Below are 18,307 nucleotides of genomic sequence, written 5' to 3'. Positions count from 1 at the left end.
ATATATCAATAAAATCTTCTTATAAATAGTCTTTAGTTTGGGGTTGTGAAGAGACTTATTAGCATCACAATTATGTTAACTTGAATATCTATATCTTTATCTACTTCTAAATCATTACTTCAATAAAAAAAGAAAGCATATACCCACATGCTACATTTGTTATGATGATTTGTTATGGGTTTTATTAAATTTCATTTTTTTTTTAAAAAAATTTCCAAATGGTTTTCTATAAACAAGTCACTTTAAAATTGTACCGGAGTGGAAAGAGAAGTTATCCGAGAAGCCTGAATGCTAAAAGTTAGTTAAGGGAAATTATGTTTGAGATATACTAATTTTGTAGAAATTATAAATTGACTTTAGGCAGATATTTGATTTAGGTTGACATTTCGGTAAACACATTTTAACACATTTTGCTTCAACAAAATTGTATTATTTTCTCATTTTACATTTCTAAAGCAGAAATGTTTGTCAACTGATAATGTATCAAACTAATGGAAAAACTATGAAATTATTTGACATTTAAAAAATTGCAAGACGTGAATGTCACTATGCTTTATTAGCTCAGAGCTTATTTAAATGTCATTAAAAGGATAAACCTAAATTTCATGCACTGCCGGTAATTGACAACAATATTAAAACGAATTTACTAAAATAAGTTTTTATTAAAAATTCGAAGTTATAATGAATAAAAATGTTAAATGTATTTTAAATCTTATGTTATATATAAAAATGAATCGAAAAACAGGAACGCCTGGAACAATTTGATCAATTCTTTTTTTTAAATGTTCGTTGAAGTCCAAGGATGGTTTTTACGGTGAGAAAAAAATCGAATTATTGCTAATTCCAAATTGGTCCAGGCGTTGTTGAGTTATGCGTTTACCAACACATTTTTCGATTCATTTTTACATATAAGAACACAAGAACACAAGAACATGACCAGAATAGTTATATTAAAGTATGTTTATTAAAATCCCCATGATTTTCTTTGCAGATCATTATCTACACTATCCAAGCGAGCCACCAACTTTTTATATATTTGTCACCTTTAGGTTTCCACTGTCCCTTCAGATTATTTTTCAATCAGGTTTGAACCCTGAGTTCGCCTCTTAGTTTGAAACCTTCTGGCAGACATGCCAGTCAGGGTTTTTTAGTGGATCGCAGAAGGGTGGTCAAAGTTCTTGGAAGAGAAGATACTTTGATCAACCGAGCTGAACCCCACTCACCAGGTTGACTGTTCTGTTCAGGAGATTTTTTTGCCCCGACTACAAAATAGGTAGGAACAAAAAACTGCCACATTCCAAATCTTTTTGACAGAACGAAGTCTGTCGGGTCCGCTAGTAAATTAATAAAATTATATTATTTTTATATATTATTCTAGTTAAAATAATTTTAGTATTGAAAACGTTATCTTATAAAATCTTAGTACTTGCAATTTATTTTAAAAGCAACAATAAATGTATATAATATAACCAAATGTTATAATTTTATAATTTTTCATGGTATAATTGCAAATAATTTTAATCTGATTATATAAATGTTCGTGTCATTTATATAAATTAAATTTTCTTTCACCCAATTGCAATATTTTTAAACTTACCGCTTTTAGGCAGAGTCCCTTCAAGTAGGGATTCCGATATAATAAATTGTTGCGTGCTTAAATGAAACCGAACGAAATACTCGTATTAAATGGAAAAAATTCAAATATTGGAAATGTAAATGTGTCTTTTAAATGTTAGAATTTATATGCGCTTTGCACCAAAAGGCCACGTTGTGGTGTTACGTGTTTCGGCATACAACCCAATTAGCTACATTAGCGTGTCGAGTTGCTTGTACTCATTCACCACGTTTCAACGTTTCCACGTAGCCACGTATCCATGTATCCACTTTTCCATTATATTCCTCGGTGCTTTTGACTTGACTTTCTTTAAAGCTGGCATTTGACGGTAAACATTGCTTTGGTGTGGCATATTTGTTGGTTGGGTCAGAAAAGGCAACACAGTGACATATGCGGCTCAATGTGCCAATGTCGAGCACTGGTGTGCTGTTTCCTCTGCTTCTTTGCTTAGCAATGGTACGTTCCGTTTTTTCGGCTTTTTATGATTTTAAGTGCTTTCAGAAAAAAAAACTAAGAAATCTAAATAAATAAAAATGAGCCAACGTACAAAATCACATTTGGGTCTTTAGGTTTAACACATTTGTTATGTTTGCTTAGGTATGTGAGTATCTGATTGCGCAAACATGTAACTCACAACGGCTGAAGTTTGTATGAAAATATGAGAGGCTGAAAAATTGCATGGCACAAAGGCACTTTAACTTTGTGCCACAATTTTCATTTCAGTTCACGGTTTTCTGTATTTCATTGTAACAGCAACAAACTTTGTATGAACAAAAACAAATTATACGTGAAAGCAAAAAAAAAAAGGATAAATAAATTTAAAAGAGTTAAAATACAAACAAATTACTTTTCAAAAAAAAATATCATCAACTATTATAAAATTTAGTGAATCATGAAATCTCATAGTAATTTTTTCTCATATAAATAAATTTTTATATATAAATGAATCGTTATGAAAAACCTAAAGTCAAATAAAACTCAAAATAACGAACCGAAATAAAACCGTTTTGAATTCTACAATTAAAAAATTGTTCGACGAAAATTGTTGCTTCTTTGTATCCATGCTTATATCTGTAGCAAAAAGCTTTATTTACTTTAATTTCTAACAAATTTTTTCATATATAAGATGAACTGCAAATAAAATGGTATGATATTTCCAGCAAATAGTAATGTGCTTTGTAAAAATGTTACTCATACGCAGCGTTGCACATTTCCAGAAGTGCTTAAATGCGATATAAGTGTGCGCTCTTTTGTATGTAATGTTTTGTACTCACATATATGTCTGTATATAATATAAATTTTAAAATATTATTTACATATTCATACATATAAATGTACTGTAGTTGGTTAAAAAGTTTCGTTACTTCGTTAAATTTTTCTTGCTATAGTAGGGTTTAAGTTAAAATTTATACACATAAAAGTAATACTGTTGAATGTCCTTCATGATACTGTGAAACATAAAGAGAACATTGCATTTAAAGCAACCTTGTAAATTTCAATAACTGTATAAAATTGTAAAAAATGTTTGTTTTTTTAACCTTAAGAAACCACATGTGTAATTTTATAAAAAAATTGGTTTTAAATATGTATTTTTGAAAAATTAAATATAATAAAATATTTTCGAATAGTTAGTTTAGCGCTGATTAGCAGATACTCTTCTGCCTGCAATAACTATTCTCCGACAATACTACATAGTAATGACTAGTAAGACAAATAGTAATAATAAGTAAACTAATTAATTATAGTAATAATATTAATAATTAATTAGTACATATTTAGCTTATAGTCAATAAATATGATTGCATATAATTGTTGAAACAAACATTATCAGTTCATTATCTAATAAAGATTTTTAAATTATTTTATGATCATTTCCACCCAACCCATACCATATTATATTATATGAACTAGAAAATAAAAAGAGTAATACTTTTATGGTCAGCTAAATTCCCTTAAATTAACTTAAATTTTTGTCTTTATCTTTTCATTGCTATTCGAATCTGTCTAATTTTTGAATAGTTTTTTTTTTGTCATAAAGATGCACGCTCGGCAAGAAAAAATTAACATTAAAAAATAATATTTTTTACTAAAATTTGATAACAGCACATATTGATCATAAAAACAGTATCTAAATGCAATAGCATAGATCAAAGTTTTAAATTACATAGATAACTGTAATAACATCTGTGGTACTATTATGACAAGATACTTAAGTGCAGTTCATCTTATCAAAGCTAGCAGGGAGGACATAAATATTGATTGTTGCTTGAGAGGAGCATATAATTTTTTTCAGATTGCAATATTCATGGAATTTTAAAATCTATAAGAAATCCTTGTAATTAAGTGCTTAGGATTAATGGAAACGCCATATGTTAATCACATCAAAGTTGATGATATCCTTGGCCTTAGCAGAAATGATATTAAAATCTACACTGAACTTCTTACAGGACACTGTAAATTTAATTCCCACATGAAGATTATAGGTGTGGTAGAAAGAGACTCCTGTCGACTCTGTCATGAGAAGAAGGAAACATCAGAACATGTTCTATGCAACTGCCCAGCGAAGGCAAGACGTAGACTCGATTACCTTGGAAGCGGGATATTGGTCCCAAGTCAAATAGGTAAAATTAAGCTCACAGCAATTACCAGATTTATAAATAGTCTAAAATTGTCTTAGTTGGGCCTTTAGGCGGTCAAAAATGTCAATTTATATTATATCAATTTATATATTATTTATTATATCGTCGTATAAAATTCAAAATGGTTTAAATAATTTTAAGCTTTTAATGAGCTCTAAAATATTCTCAAAGTAATCTTTCAGCGGCTTGAAATTTTCTAAAAAACAAAATATAATTTTTTTTTTGGAAATGATTTTCATTTTTCTTTTCCCTGAACTAGAAACACCAAGACTTTTTACTATAAAAGTTTGCAACGTAGAAACTCATAAAATTGTTTCTTCTATTAACATGGCAGGTTGGCTTGAAAACTGAGATTTTGAATACTGGATTTGTGGTATCAAAACGGCAGATATGCGTGATTTGGACAGAAAAGAAAAGTCTGTCTGGTCTTAAACCCAACAACCAGCCATGGCCAGGAAAAACCTACAACACTCTGAATTCGTTATCATAAAAAAGATCTTCTGACTTCAGTTTAAAAAGAAATTGAGAATGCATTAATAAACATCTAACCAAATGACTCGAAATTAAAGCTCTAACTATTTGTAGTTATTTATTTTCACAATATAGAAGGTCTGTTTAAGATATTTGAGTTCAAATTGAATATTGGTAATACGAATACCGAATTGACTTAAAAATGGAAACAGTAAGTTGCGAATTATTGCCGCGAGCAATCAAAGGCTTACAATGAATGTTGGGCTATTAACAATAAAAAATACTTAACTCACAAATGAAGATTGAATTATCTTGAACATCCAGTAATAAGAGCATAAATTTACTATATTTGACACGTAGCATAACTATTTTTATTATTCTTATTACAGATATATGAACTTAAATATTGACATCCATGCCACTGCATAGACTATTCTATACTTCCATATCTATAGTCACTATAGGCTATCTTTCACTTCAGTTGTAAAGTTTTAATCTTTGAAAGATCAGTGTTTGACCACCATAATTTGTGAATCAATTCTTTGTGTCTTTTTGAATATAAAATAAGAGCAAGCCCTTTTCCAAGGATGTAATAGCTTTTTTCTTTGCTTTCCATAAATAATCTGCATTTGTCAGTTACTGATAGTTTTGACTGCATTTTCAACAAAAACCCAGAGGTAAATTGAATAAATTTATCTATTTATCAAATTAAAATCATCATTCAATTCATTTTAAAAGATACTAAAGTAAAACTATTATCATCGACTAGTCAACTCAATATTTAATTCATTAGAAATTACAAACATATAATTTTTTATTTAAATATTTTTCCTAATTCGAACAATCACTTTTCATCTTATTATTTACTTAAAATATGATAATTATAGTATATATATATAGTATAAATTTACATTGTACTTACAATAATGATAATTTACTTGGTCGAATAATTGCAAATTAATACTAGATATTACTTACTATTATGATATTGTATATGTTAATACTCTTATAAAATTTGATAGTAATTTAAATAACGAATTAATGAATTTACAATTGGAATACTAGTATTCGTTGCATAATTTTACTTTGATGTTAGGTTAACTATCGTTACTTTAGCCTTTGCTTTAATTTTCATATACAATTTTCAGTTAATTATGCAAACACATATTGGTTTCATTCCATTAAATGTTTGACCCCATATAAGCCGATTTAGTAAAATGCTAACTAAATTGGATTAAATAGTTGCATAGAAACACACCAACCTTGCAACATGAACTAAAAGAAACAAAACGTGAGGAAAGTGTTTTATAGTAAAAGTTTTTAAATTCGTTAAAATGAGAAAAAGTTATAATGAAAAAATAATAGAAAATGGAAAAATTAGAACTTTGGCTTAACAATACCATTTAATACCATTCACTCAGTTCACTCAGTTACTCGTAGTTTTTTTATAAATCAATCAATCAAGTCGTTTCTTTTAACTTTCTTTACTTATTTTGAATATATTTTGCACTCGTAAATTTTTATTTTTTGACATTAAATTCCACATAAAGTTATAAATAACGGGGCCTTCAAGGTTTACTGTGGTTAATCAAATTTAAATTTAATCTACCTAAATTCGCAAATGAATAAATAAATGTTTAACATTTATTTTTAATAGTATTCAATATTCATTAACATTCTATCTTCTCAGCTGAAGAACACATTAATAGACCAACGAAGAGATACTCGTAGATTAGTAATGCCAAATTGATTTATTTTTTCATACTGATCAAGAAATATATATGACGTCTTCACTGAAGATATTTGGATAAATTCAATACACCTATTCCACCACACTTATTGAGGATATTAAAAGAAATAATGAATAAAACATTAACAAAGCATTGATACGTTCGTGTAGACCTGTTACCTACATATTACAATATGTAAGAATTCGGTTTTACGATATGAGACGATATTTTTTACATAAAACCTTTTGTTTAAGTAGTATTTTTAATACTTTCAAAAACTGGTTAAAAAAGTGACGTAGTTAATTTTCTATCCACTGTGTAACTATATTGATGACAACTTAACAATGATTTTCCAAAATATTATGATCACCTTTAGTTTGAATTTTTAAAGCAACCTCACACACACCTTTATGTGGTAAACTTTATACCATAACCAGTGTCACTACCTCATTTGGAGTAACAGCATCTCTGGTGTTCATACGAAACTCGGTATATTACTCTAGAATTCAAATCAGGTGTCGATACTCTGATGTTTAGGAAAGGAGCAGCCATACAGATTATATGGCGGGAATCTTTTTGTGGACTTAGACACAGTACCCTGCAGGATACCTACAATAATCCAAAAAGGATTACTGAGATAATCAAGCAGAATTAACAAAATCCAAATCACTTATTGGTGTCTATAACAGTACGAGATACAAATATTATATAGACTTATCAATAGAAAAATTTAGAATCATAACAGACATATGTACAGATGCAAACTGTAGATTCTGCGAAGAGAATGAAGAACTAGAGTCTAACAAATGTGCTGTTATAATGTATACCCTTGCAGAATGGGAATGTGTACCCTTGCAGAAGAGGCAATAAAACTTTGTAAAGTATGTTCTAATCTAATACTAATCTTAATCGAAGCAACAGAGCTTAGAGACATACTCTAAACCCAGAAGGGGGCACAGTAGACCCGACGCTCGAATTGTCACAACCCGTATTAATAATAAATACTCTAAAATTATTTCATACGATAACGCAAAGAATCCATATTTTTGATATATTATTATCATTTAATATATATATAATTTCTTCTCATTTCTTTGACCGTCATTTCTACTCGTGTAGGAAGAGATCTATCCGTAAGAAACCATATACAAATGGTTCTACAAATTAGTTCTCATAGTAGATTTGGAACCCTCACAACAGCAAATGTTAGGTTAGGTTGGAGTGGTAGTCTTGTTCTCAAAGCCTACTAGTACTTAAATAATGGCTCAAACGATAGCAGAGCCTACTGGAAAATATATCCGTTGGTTGATTTTTGTTTCAGTAGACTATTTTCTTCTGTCCAAGTGACACAGAAGCATCTTATTGGCATCATACACCCGGAGATAAAGTTAAAGAATGTATATCTAGAGCCTACTTGTATGATTGATTAATGATATATTTTCTTCAAAATCTATATTATGATGTATTGTTTGTGTACTAGCACAGTAAAATTGCAATTGTTCTTTCTATAACCATAATTTGTGTAAACTATTTCCTTTCTCTGATAAGTTCTATACAATATCTTTCCTTTAGTACAAAAATGTAAACCACAACTAATCTTAATTTATAGTTATTAAAAAAGTCTCTATTAGAATTTATTCCAAATATCTGAGCATCCAATACCAGTACTATTCTGCTGAGCCAAAATAGTTTTTCATATATAAATTTATATCAAACTGAAATCTCTACGAAAAAGTGAGATTCTTTACCACTTACACAAACACATACTTAAAATGTGTGTGTGTATGTTAAAATGAAATATTTATGTAATGAAAATGGTTGACTTAATTAGCAAAGCATTTTGTCTTATTTGTCTCTGCTGATTACAGTTTGTAATTACAGCGCAATCGTATTATCTAGATACACTGTAAACGTCCCTTATATACGAGTATCTATAGGTTGTATTGTGTTCGCTCGTAGTTTGTAGTTAGATTGAAATACACGTAAGCAATTTTATTTAAATGCAAGAATTTATTGCCTCCGAAACGTGTTTGGTATATAAATTGTGTATTATTGTGCATAGAAAGTAATTTGTAGTCTACTGCAGATATTTTTATATGTATAAGATAACAGTTAGTATATCTTTTAACGGTTAATTGAAAATATATTGTCAATGTTACAGCTGACTTGAGTTTCAAATTAATATTGACTTTTTAATGAATATTTTCTACTTTATACTTTTTCATTCAATTAAACTCAAGGTAATTGTTAATAATCACAATCGATCTATGTAAATACTTGCGGCAGATAAACCAATAAATTGCGAAAATGTTTTTAAGATAATTAAATTAAATTAATTTTATTTTCTTTTAATTTAAGCTCCAGAAACAGAAAATAGTTTCTCAAATCCATGTCAAATGATGCTTCATTAAACTCAGGCACAATGAAACAAGTAGTTTTGTCCCATCGCAGAGTACTCAAAAGTATAATTGCAGAAATAACCAATGTATTAAATAAACAACGATTAAAAAATGTCTTTTAAAATTTTTGTACAATAATACATATCAGTCCTATGTGTTTATGGCATAGAAAAAATGGTGATGGTATATTCTGAATAGAAATGATAGAGATATTCTGGGAGTGTGAATGTTTTTAAATATCATGTAAATTCCAGAAACTTATTTAAACTGAGGCATTGTCGAATCGAACTGTTCGGTTTTTAAATTAAATTCTTGAATTTTAAATTAAATTCAGTCACAATTCTGGTCACAAAAATCACAAAATTAGCAACTTAGTAGTTAAATGCAAGAACTCATATACCTCAAATTTTAAAAAAGTATATGTATTGTCATGAGATCTCATCATCCATAAGACTTCAAGTCTTAGACTTTATAAATTTTTAAAATTTTAGGATAAACAAATCATAATAAAATATTTGAATTTATCATCACGATAAAAATAAAAATAATAAGTTACTTGGATTATAAGGCTACTTAGCACTCTTATGCCAAACATATTTTTCCTTTTTAACACATCTTCATTTAATATTCTTTAATTAGAATAATTTTAGTTATTAAGTTAATAAAAATAAATGTTATCATATTTTTATGAATTTCCTCAAGTAGCTCTGTGTCTTGAAATATAAATGAAATTAACACGTTTCCTCTCATAGTTGTAATCCAAATTATCCCATGAGAAAAATAAAATTCTGACAATTATGTCAATTGTCTACTTTTGGTAAATTATCTTCTTTATTTTTCTTCCTTTACAGTTTTCTTCCTTAATTCTCAGACAATTTTTTCCTTTTCTGGTCTTTGAAAAATGAATTAAGGCTGTGCTTTATAAAATTTTCATTTCACTGCTTTCAGCACAATTTTTCAATTCCGTTTTTTTATTTAATTTAAATATAAAAAATAAAAATTATATTCTTTTAGGATTTTTTTGCATTTTTGATTTTAATTTTACTTAACTGAGTTTTCATGAAATACTCCGCCTTGAGGAAAAAGTTAAACAAACTTGGAAAAATTCGTAAAATTTAAAAGAATATAACAAAAAAAATAATAATATAAAATAAATTGATGATTTAAGAACTAAACTACTGAAGCATTATTTCTTTATATAAAAGAGTATTTAAATTAATAATAATAACAAGCCAAATAATGATTATATATATACTGCGAAGTGGATAATATAAAAAGTTCTTATATTATGTTTTGAAGTCAAGCCAGAAGAAATAGCGTATTCACATGCTATGCCTAATGGATAAAAATATTATTTTCAAGCAAAAAAGAATTATTGACAGTAATAAATGTCCAAAATTCATCTGTTTTGATAATCAGTACAAGGATTTTGAAGATGTTGGAGATGACATTAGGAATAAAACAAAAATAAGTCCTTACTAAATTTATACTAAATTCAAAATATGGTAATTAAAAATATTTTATTGTACATATAATACTTATATATTACAAAATATAAGATCCTTAGATGTATACCTAAAATATGCACAAGTAACGAAGTAATATTAAGGAACGAGTGATAATCAACAATAAGCATTTTTGGCGTTTTGTTGTTTTAAGTAGCAAAAAACAATAGTCAAAATACATATTTAACAGATTGACTAAAATAAGTAAAAGTAAGAAGAATCTACTTACTATCTACAGAAATCCAAAAAAGAGTTTCTCATATATTAAGAAATTTTAAATTCCAAGATTGAAATCACGTTCTTCCGCACCGAGGTGCTAACAAAAAATTCCCATAGTAATTATCCAGCTGTAAATTGCAGCGGATATGGAAGAAAGAAAGTAGGCAGCAACAGTGTCTACAATAAAGTCCTTCTCCATCGTACCGTCACACAAATAAATGGCAAGAAAATTGCAAAAGCACATATTTATGAAGTCCGTACTATTCATGGCATTCCAGTGGCACAGGCAGGCATTGAACTAAGAAATGTGGCAGTGTGGAACGAAGCAGAAACTTAGCTTAATAAACGTTATTAAGTTTTTGAATTATGAATATAAATAATGTGTTTGAGTATCCTTTTCCGGAATGAAAATCAACGAAGCTTTCAAGTATTAGAGAAGTGAATTTTATGTATGCGTGCACACAACGGCAAATAAAAGCGGAAGTACTTAAACATAAGCAGGAGGTGAAAGAAAGAAATTTGAAGATTTCACATCAAAAATGTAAATCCAAGGCTAAAGCATTGAACACATACACACAATATTCTATAATAGCAGACGAAATTATTTAATAAAAATCAACGGAATAAAAATCGTGCTTAGAGGCCATTACTACTCTGCCCAACAGATTCTAATGTACTACAGTGAAGGTACGATTTTATTATTTTTTTTTTACTATTTTTTTTTTTTCTACTCTATTTCCATTTAATGCCGATTTTAATATGAAACTGAAAAACCCACTGCGAATGCAACTGTTCTATATTATCTAAGGACTAAATTAAAGCGCACACACATTTGCACACACACACACAATGCACACCTTTACACGCACAAATAGCGACACATATTACAGGATTTCATTTCATTTTTTTAGTCCTTTTTTTTTGTTTTTCTTTTTGTTTTTGTTTTTGTTCCTCCCTACTTGAGTCTGATATGAAAATCGCATTAAAAGTTTTTGTGTGATTTTCTTTGGTTGTATGTTTTTCATTCGAAATTCTTGCTTCCTTTCACCTAAGCATTCGTACATAAAGCAGACAGTAATTGTAACACAAAAGTGTGCTTAAGTAGAAAACGTATGAAAAGGACATCAGAGCGAAGTGCGCTTAGTCAAATGCGACAAAATGTATGAAAAGCGCATAAGTAGCACAAGAACGCAGAAAAAAGGAGAGCGAAAAGACATCGGATGTAATCTAAAAGTTTTAACGAGAATAGATCTTATAAGTGACTTATAGGTACGTGTTTTAGGGCCTTAAGCGTAGAATATTGAGTCTCATAAAAGTTTATTTATTTTAATTATTTATTTACTTTTATTGCTATATGCAATTAATTATTGTTAAAAAATATTTATTATTTTTGATATATTTTAAATAATTGTATTCACTTTCAAAAACAACGTCATTCTTCATGTCAATATATTAAAGTATTCCCAGGCTCAAGCAGATAGAAATATATTAACAGCAAAGTTAAATGTTACATGAAACCATTCCTGGACTCCACAGACTCTATTAGGTTACCAGTAAAGTTAAACTGTTTTACTATAAGTGACTTATACGTTTATTTTTTGCTTTTCAAATCTACTCAGGATATGGCATTCTTGTATTCCATAGACTCCAATATTACACGAAGCCATTCTTGGACTTCATAGACTCTATTAGCTTACCAGCAAAGTTAAACTATTTCACTATAAGTGACTTCTACGTTTATTTTTTGCTTTTCAAATCTCTCAGGATAAGACACTCTTGTATTCCATAGACTCCAATGTTACACGAAGCCATTCTTGGACTCCATAGACTCTATTAGCTTACGAGCAAAGTTAAACTATTTTACTATAAGTGATTTATACGTTTATTTTTTACTTTCCTAATATCCTCAGAATAAGACATTCTGCATAGACTGCGTAGACTCCAATGTTACACGAAGCTATTCTTGGACTCCACAGACTCTTTTAGGTTACCAGCAAAGTTAAATTATTTTACTATAAGTGACAAACGTTTATTTTTTGCTTTCCTAATCTCTTCAATATAAGGTACTCTTGCATTATATAGACTCCCATGTTAGAAGCCATTTTTGGCCTCCACACTCTTTTAGGTTACCAAAAAACATAAACTATTATACTATAACTAACTTATATGCCAACATTTATCGTTGGCTTTCCTAATCTGTTCAGGACTTAGTTCCCTTAAGATAGAATTGCACTTAAGCTTTGAAAAATAAATTTTCCGAGCTTTTGTGAGGTATAAGCTGAGACCTTATAACAACTCCTTTAACTGAAGAAGTGTTCACTTCCCTTAGCTAGAAAGTTTTCACTTAATGACGATCTCCACCTGTCATTCTTCAGACTAACTCACCAACACTGAGTTGCTTTAAACTATAAGGCACAAGCACTTCTTTTACTACCTTAATAAGGCCTTTGATTGAGAAATCCTTCATTTTTATGTGCCGTATAAGCACAGACATTTTAGCAAGCACAGCTATTGTACTATACGAGACTGTGTACTATACGAGTACTTACTTTTTTTTGCTAAGAACAGGTGACATGAAGAGTAGGTACACAAGGCAGAGTCATGCTCTACCGACTGAGTTAGCTGAGCTATTGAGTCCAAGAGCAACTGGGTATACGTTCTGGAGCCTTTTGAGGTCAACAAACGACACAACCAAATGCCGTTCAGCACACACAAAACAGACTACACAAGCAGATCCTTGTAGATCACAACAATAATGAAAATAATGGATGCGAAAGCAAATAAAAAGGAAAGCAAAATATTTTAGAACTCATAGGCCTATTTGAAAGGAAAAATTTTTGCTTTTCCTATTGGGCTGGTAATATGAATAGTGATTTACGTATTTTTATTAAATTTACTTCAGTACACAAATATTTCAAGTACTTCATAGTAATTTAGAATTTATTATTTATGGACTTGAATAATTTATTTTACAAAACATTATAATTTCTATGATTATTTCAATTAACATAATTAATAAGCATCGTTTCGCCCTCTCTATCATTAAAGATTGTTCATTAAACATTGAAATTAACGTATTAGCGTTTAATGTTTTTTTTTTTTTTTACATGCTAAATAATTTTAATTAAACACAGAGTACATATCATTGGTATCCCTAAATAAAAGAACCTTCGGAAGTGCATACAAAACAAAGGAATTGAGTGCATTAAAAAAAAATATGTTTAAATAAACTAAAGGCCTTCATACTCCATTATCCTTCACACATATTTACCAGTACATATTTTGCTGAGTTTTGCATTTAAAAATTTGCAAAATACAAACAACATACAAAATCTGCAGAGTAATCAAGCTGCAAACTGCAAAGGAAAACAAAACGTGGCTTCACACATCCTCGACATTAAACAACCAAATTGTTAACCCTATTTGCACTTATCTGAGCCAAAAGCTAAATTTGTTTACGAAATTCTGACAACACAAAAAGCAAACAAATAAGTGAACATAAACTAACATCAAACAAGGCCTCCGGAAAAGGATGCTTAAGTATGCGCCCTTAAGTATGCTGTAAATTAGTGAATCATTATATCAACATTATAAAGGAAAGTCATTAAAATGAGCAAGCAATATCGACTCAAGATAATGTAATGAGCAAAGATGAAACAATAGAAAATTCTGAAAATCAATTACTATTACTTAAGTATCTCAGTAAATATGTATGCATACCTATATGATATGATCGAATTAAGTTACCATTATTAGAAGATTGTTAAATCTAGCAGCGGTCATTACTTATATATGGAAAGTTGATACTGACTGCGGTATATCTGGTTTTGTAAATTTAAAATTTAAATAAACAGGGCTTTAATGATTCTATAAAACTGCTGTTTAAAGACGTATGAATAATTTATTTAAAATATTTTATGTTGAAGAGAAAATTTGTAGATTGAGATAATTTTTAATAATATTTTCAATTTAATAATTATAATGCTTTGAGTTCAAAGCAGTAGCTTCAAAGGAAGTACCCCAAAATATTAAACGACGTATCAAATTTAATAAACAAATTGTTATAAGAAATTTTGGACTAAATAAATAAACATATTTTATAAATGGAAATATAAACATATTTTTTAAATGAAAATGAAAAAATATAATAAGTAAAATTAACATTAAAATTTATAATTCTATTTTAATGATAAGTATAATTTAATTTACTTTTTTAAACTATAACATAGTTTTAGGTGTTTAAGATATGCAGAAGACAATTTCATTATTCGCAAGAAAGTCCCAGATCACAATATGCAGTGTTCATCTCGTTTTTGTTTATATTCATTGACGTCAAATTAACTTTTTTAAATATAAACATTGGGTTCACATTGACTTAAATATTTTATGTTTTACTTGACTTTGCATTAATAATACTCTCTTTAATCCTTGAAATTCCTTTCATAAATATGTAACAAACCACTCTTTTAAATATATATACCATTCCAACCATCCAATTATATACATATACCAGTATATGGATTTCCGAGTACATAAATATATGTCGACATTTAAAAACAAATGTACATTCATTAAAACTACTTCAAACCACAAACATTTTCATTTAAAAAACTGAAACAAGGATAAAAACATTGTTTACAGATTTTAAAAGTATTGATTGTTTTATACTTTTTAACAAGTATTCACATATGTTCGTCAAAGTGTTCACATTTTAGTACATCCTTAAATCCTTGATTAAATACACCAAAAAGTTTATTATTGTTTCTTTTTTTTTTTTGTACTTTAATGTTTGGAAAATAAAAACAGTTGATATAATTGCCAGGCGATGCGAATAAAGTCACATTTTTACACACCATTAAACGCGCCCACATAAAAAGGAACCTGTAGGCATATCGTATGGAAGGTGGCAGTCATTATGTTACCCAAATATGGGAGAGAAAACATAAAAAACTATAATGAAAACAATGGGGAAGATATATAAACAAAAAATTAATAAATTAATAGTACGTGAAACCAAAACCATATGGTAGAAACGCTTCTTATGGATAACTCGTAAAACCACATACCAATACGGAAACTGAAATCATAATGAAGTAAACATAAAACAGTGCTTTATGATCTTTTGTTTTAATAGCTATAGACATTGTTTTGGTTTGATAATATCACTGAAGTCTTCATATTCGCAACATTAAGAACATTGGTGCTGCAAAGCACTTAAAGGGATTTAGGCTCCCAAGCTATTGGCTTTAGTTTACACTATTTTATAAACAGTTAATATGTTAACTTTTAGTAAGTTTTGAAGGGCATAAAATAATTAATAAAAATATATGTGAAAGTATTCACTAAAAACTTTATGTAATGCTTAAATAAATATTACATTATTTTTTCAAAATAATGAAAACTATATTAATCATTCTCATTTAATCACTTTATAACAAAACTTCCAATGCAAGAGACTGAAGTCTACTACGGTTATCTGAATTATTTGGATAACCTGCAATATGTTTCAAGTATGGTTACTGAAAATCTAAAACATGTTTATCACCCAGTCATTCTTTCCTATTTCTAGTAGTGGAATAGATGGTGGTTATTGAAATTTATTTTAAAACGAAGCATATAATGACATCCGAATCCTTATTTTTAGCACACAAACTCTGATTCGATCAAAAACAACAAATATTGGTTATGAGTAAACATGAGAATCAGGCAACTCAAAATACTCAATACTCCTATGTAACGTAATAGAATCGAATGCGGTTATTGCAAATAGATATCGAAAAACCAAGAATCGACAACAGAATTGGTGTCTTCATGCGTATAAAAGTCTTCATGAGTATAAACGCCAATAATCTTTTCCAATTCATCATATTCGTAGGTTATACATAAACTTATATCTGACGTTGACGACAAGAACTGAAGGATAAGAATCTTATGCACTTGAACTCTAAGAGAATGCTATGTTGATCCTTTGTTTCGAGTCAGCGCAACTGGGCACTTTTACTCTTTGATAGCTAGGGGTGCTACAGGGTCCCACCCATCTCATTGACTAACTTATGTATTCCCTATAAGTTTCATGAATAAATGATGATCACTGTATAATTTTAGTGATAATATTAGAACTTTTAACTAATATGAAGGCACCAATCAGCATTTTATTTATCTAAAAATCAAGACACATGAGTCAAAATTTTATTTAATACAAATAAATTTATATAATAGTTTGTAGGAAGTTAGCCTATAACTAATTTTTCATACTCTTTCACGTAGCGTTAGAATCTTATGCGATAGACATCTATGCATCCTTAAATCTTGAACGTAAATATCAGAGCCACAGAAAAGTCACTCACCTGATAGCTGGGCAGCAATAAAAGGTCACAATTCTCATTAATTAGTACCAACACTTATGATGGAGTTTAAGGCACTCCAGCTAAACATCCCACAAATTCCGGCATACGCTGGACTTATCATCAACAAAATTGCAGATAAACTAGCCAGAAAAGGAGCAGCCTAGTTGTTGAAGGTTTGAGGATCATTCTCCGATTTAAGGGAAGGTATTTCTTTTTACCCATTTAGGAAGAAAACGTGATTGGCTAATGTTTTAGGGTTACCGTATTCTAAATCGCTTACAAGTACTTTGAATCTAAAACGAATAAAGTATTTGACACGGTATTGTTGTTTGAATTATTACCTCGAAAGATTAGAACTTTAATTTTTTGAAACTTGTACATTTTGTAGTGAAAAGAATGTATCCTCAAAACATATGCTTACAGCCCGGCACTGATTCATAAACAAAAGAAATACCTAGGTGAGCACGTTTTCGAAACTTTTATATTTTATCTCTTCAATACTACGATTCTTAAAAGAAGTTGGATTTTGAGAAATATTTTAAGAGCATGAACGAGTACAATTAATCTCTAGATACAAATTCCCCAAGTTTATAATTATGGACTTAGAGCTTTTACGTGTGATATTACTACCATACCATACTTCTATATATACTTTTATATATAAATATGGTAACTGTTTTACTATTCTTTTGCATATATTTTATGTGTATTCTGATGGAATATATGTTCAGAAAGTCTACCCAACATATTTTTGAAAGGTATTTGTTTATTTTTATAATTTGAGTGTAAGACTTTTATTTCAAATCTTTTATATTAATAAATTTTATGATTAGTAAATTGTTATTACGACCGATATTTAATTAGTTTTTTATATTTTTACCGGGCTAAGGTCGTTTATGCAACACATAAGTTTATAAAAATTTTATGATATCATATAAAATATTATGCTTTTTAATTTAGTATGAAAGTAAAAATTTTAGTGGATGTTTGTTTAACCCTATTATAGTAAAAAGTTTTATAGATTCAATTAAAATATTATGGTTTTTAATTTGACAGAAAACTAGAATTGTAATTGTTAGAAAAACAAGATCAATTTTTTCTTAAAGTAATATTTTATAATATTTTCTAACCAACATTTTCTCAACATAATTCTTCATCCGATTTTAACATACAGACTTGTTAGTTTTCTGTACAAGGAAATAGTAGAGGCAGTAACTTACAATAATGTTAAGAAACTTTGGAGAAAAACGAGTATATATGTAGTAATACAACAGTTTTTACCTTTATCGAAGAAAATTTGGAGGAATACATATATACATATAGTAAAACAATATTTCTAACCATTATTTAAGAAAATTTTTTAAATCAAAGCAAACTTAAGA

At 28.7% G+C, this 18,307-nt stretch overlaps 1 protein-coding gene across 2 annotated transcripts in view; it reads right to left on the bottom strand.

Annotated features, from left to right (window-relative positions):
• The window catches only part of LOC119669754 (potassium voltage-gated channel protein eag), a 104,813-nt gene that overhangs the window by 85,587 nt on the left and 919 nt on the right, over positions 1 to 18,307 (bottom strand). The gene's annotated exons all lie outside the window — the stretch shown is intronic.

Source organism: Teleopsis dalmanni, chromosome 1, assembly GCF_002237135.1.
Source record: "Teleopsis dalmanni isolate 2A chromosome 1, ASM223713v2, whole genome shotgun sequence".
Classification (NCBI taxonomy): Eukaryota; Metazoa; Arthropoda; class Insecta; order Diptera; family Diopsidae; genus Teleopsis; species Teleopsis dalmanni.
Note: the sequence above shows the minus strand (reverse complement) of the source record. Positions and strands in the feature narration are given on the sequence as shown.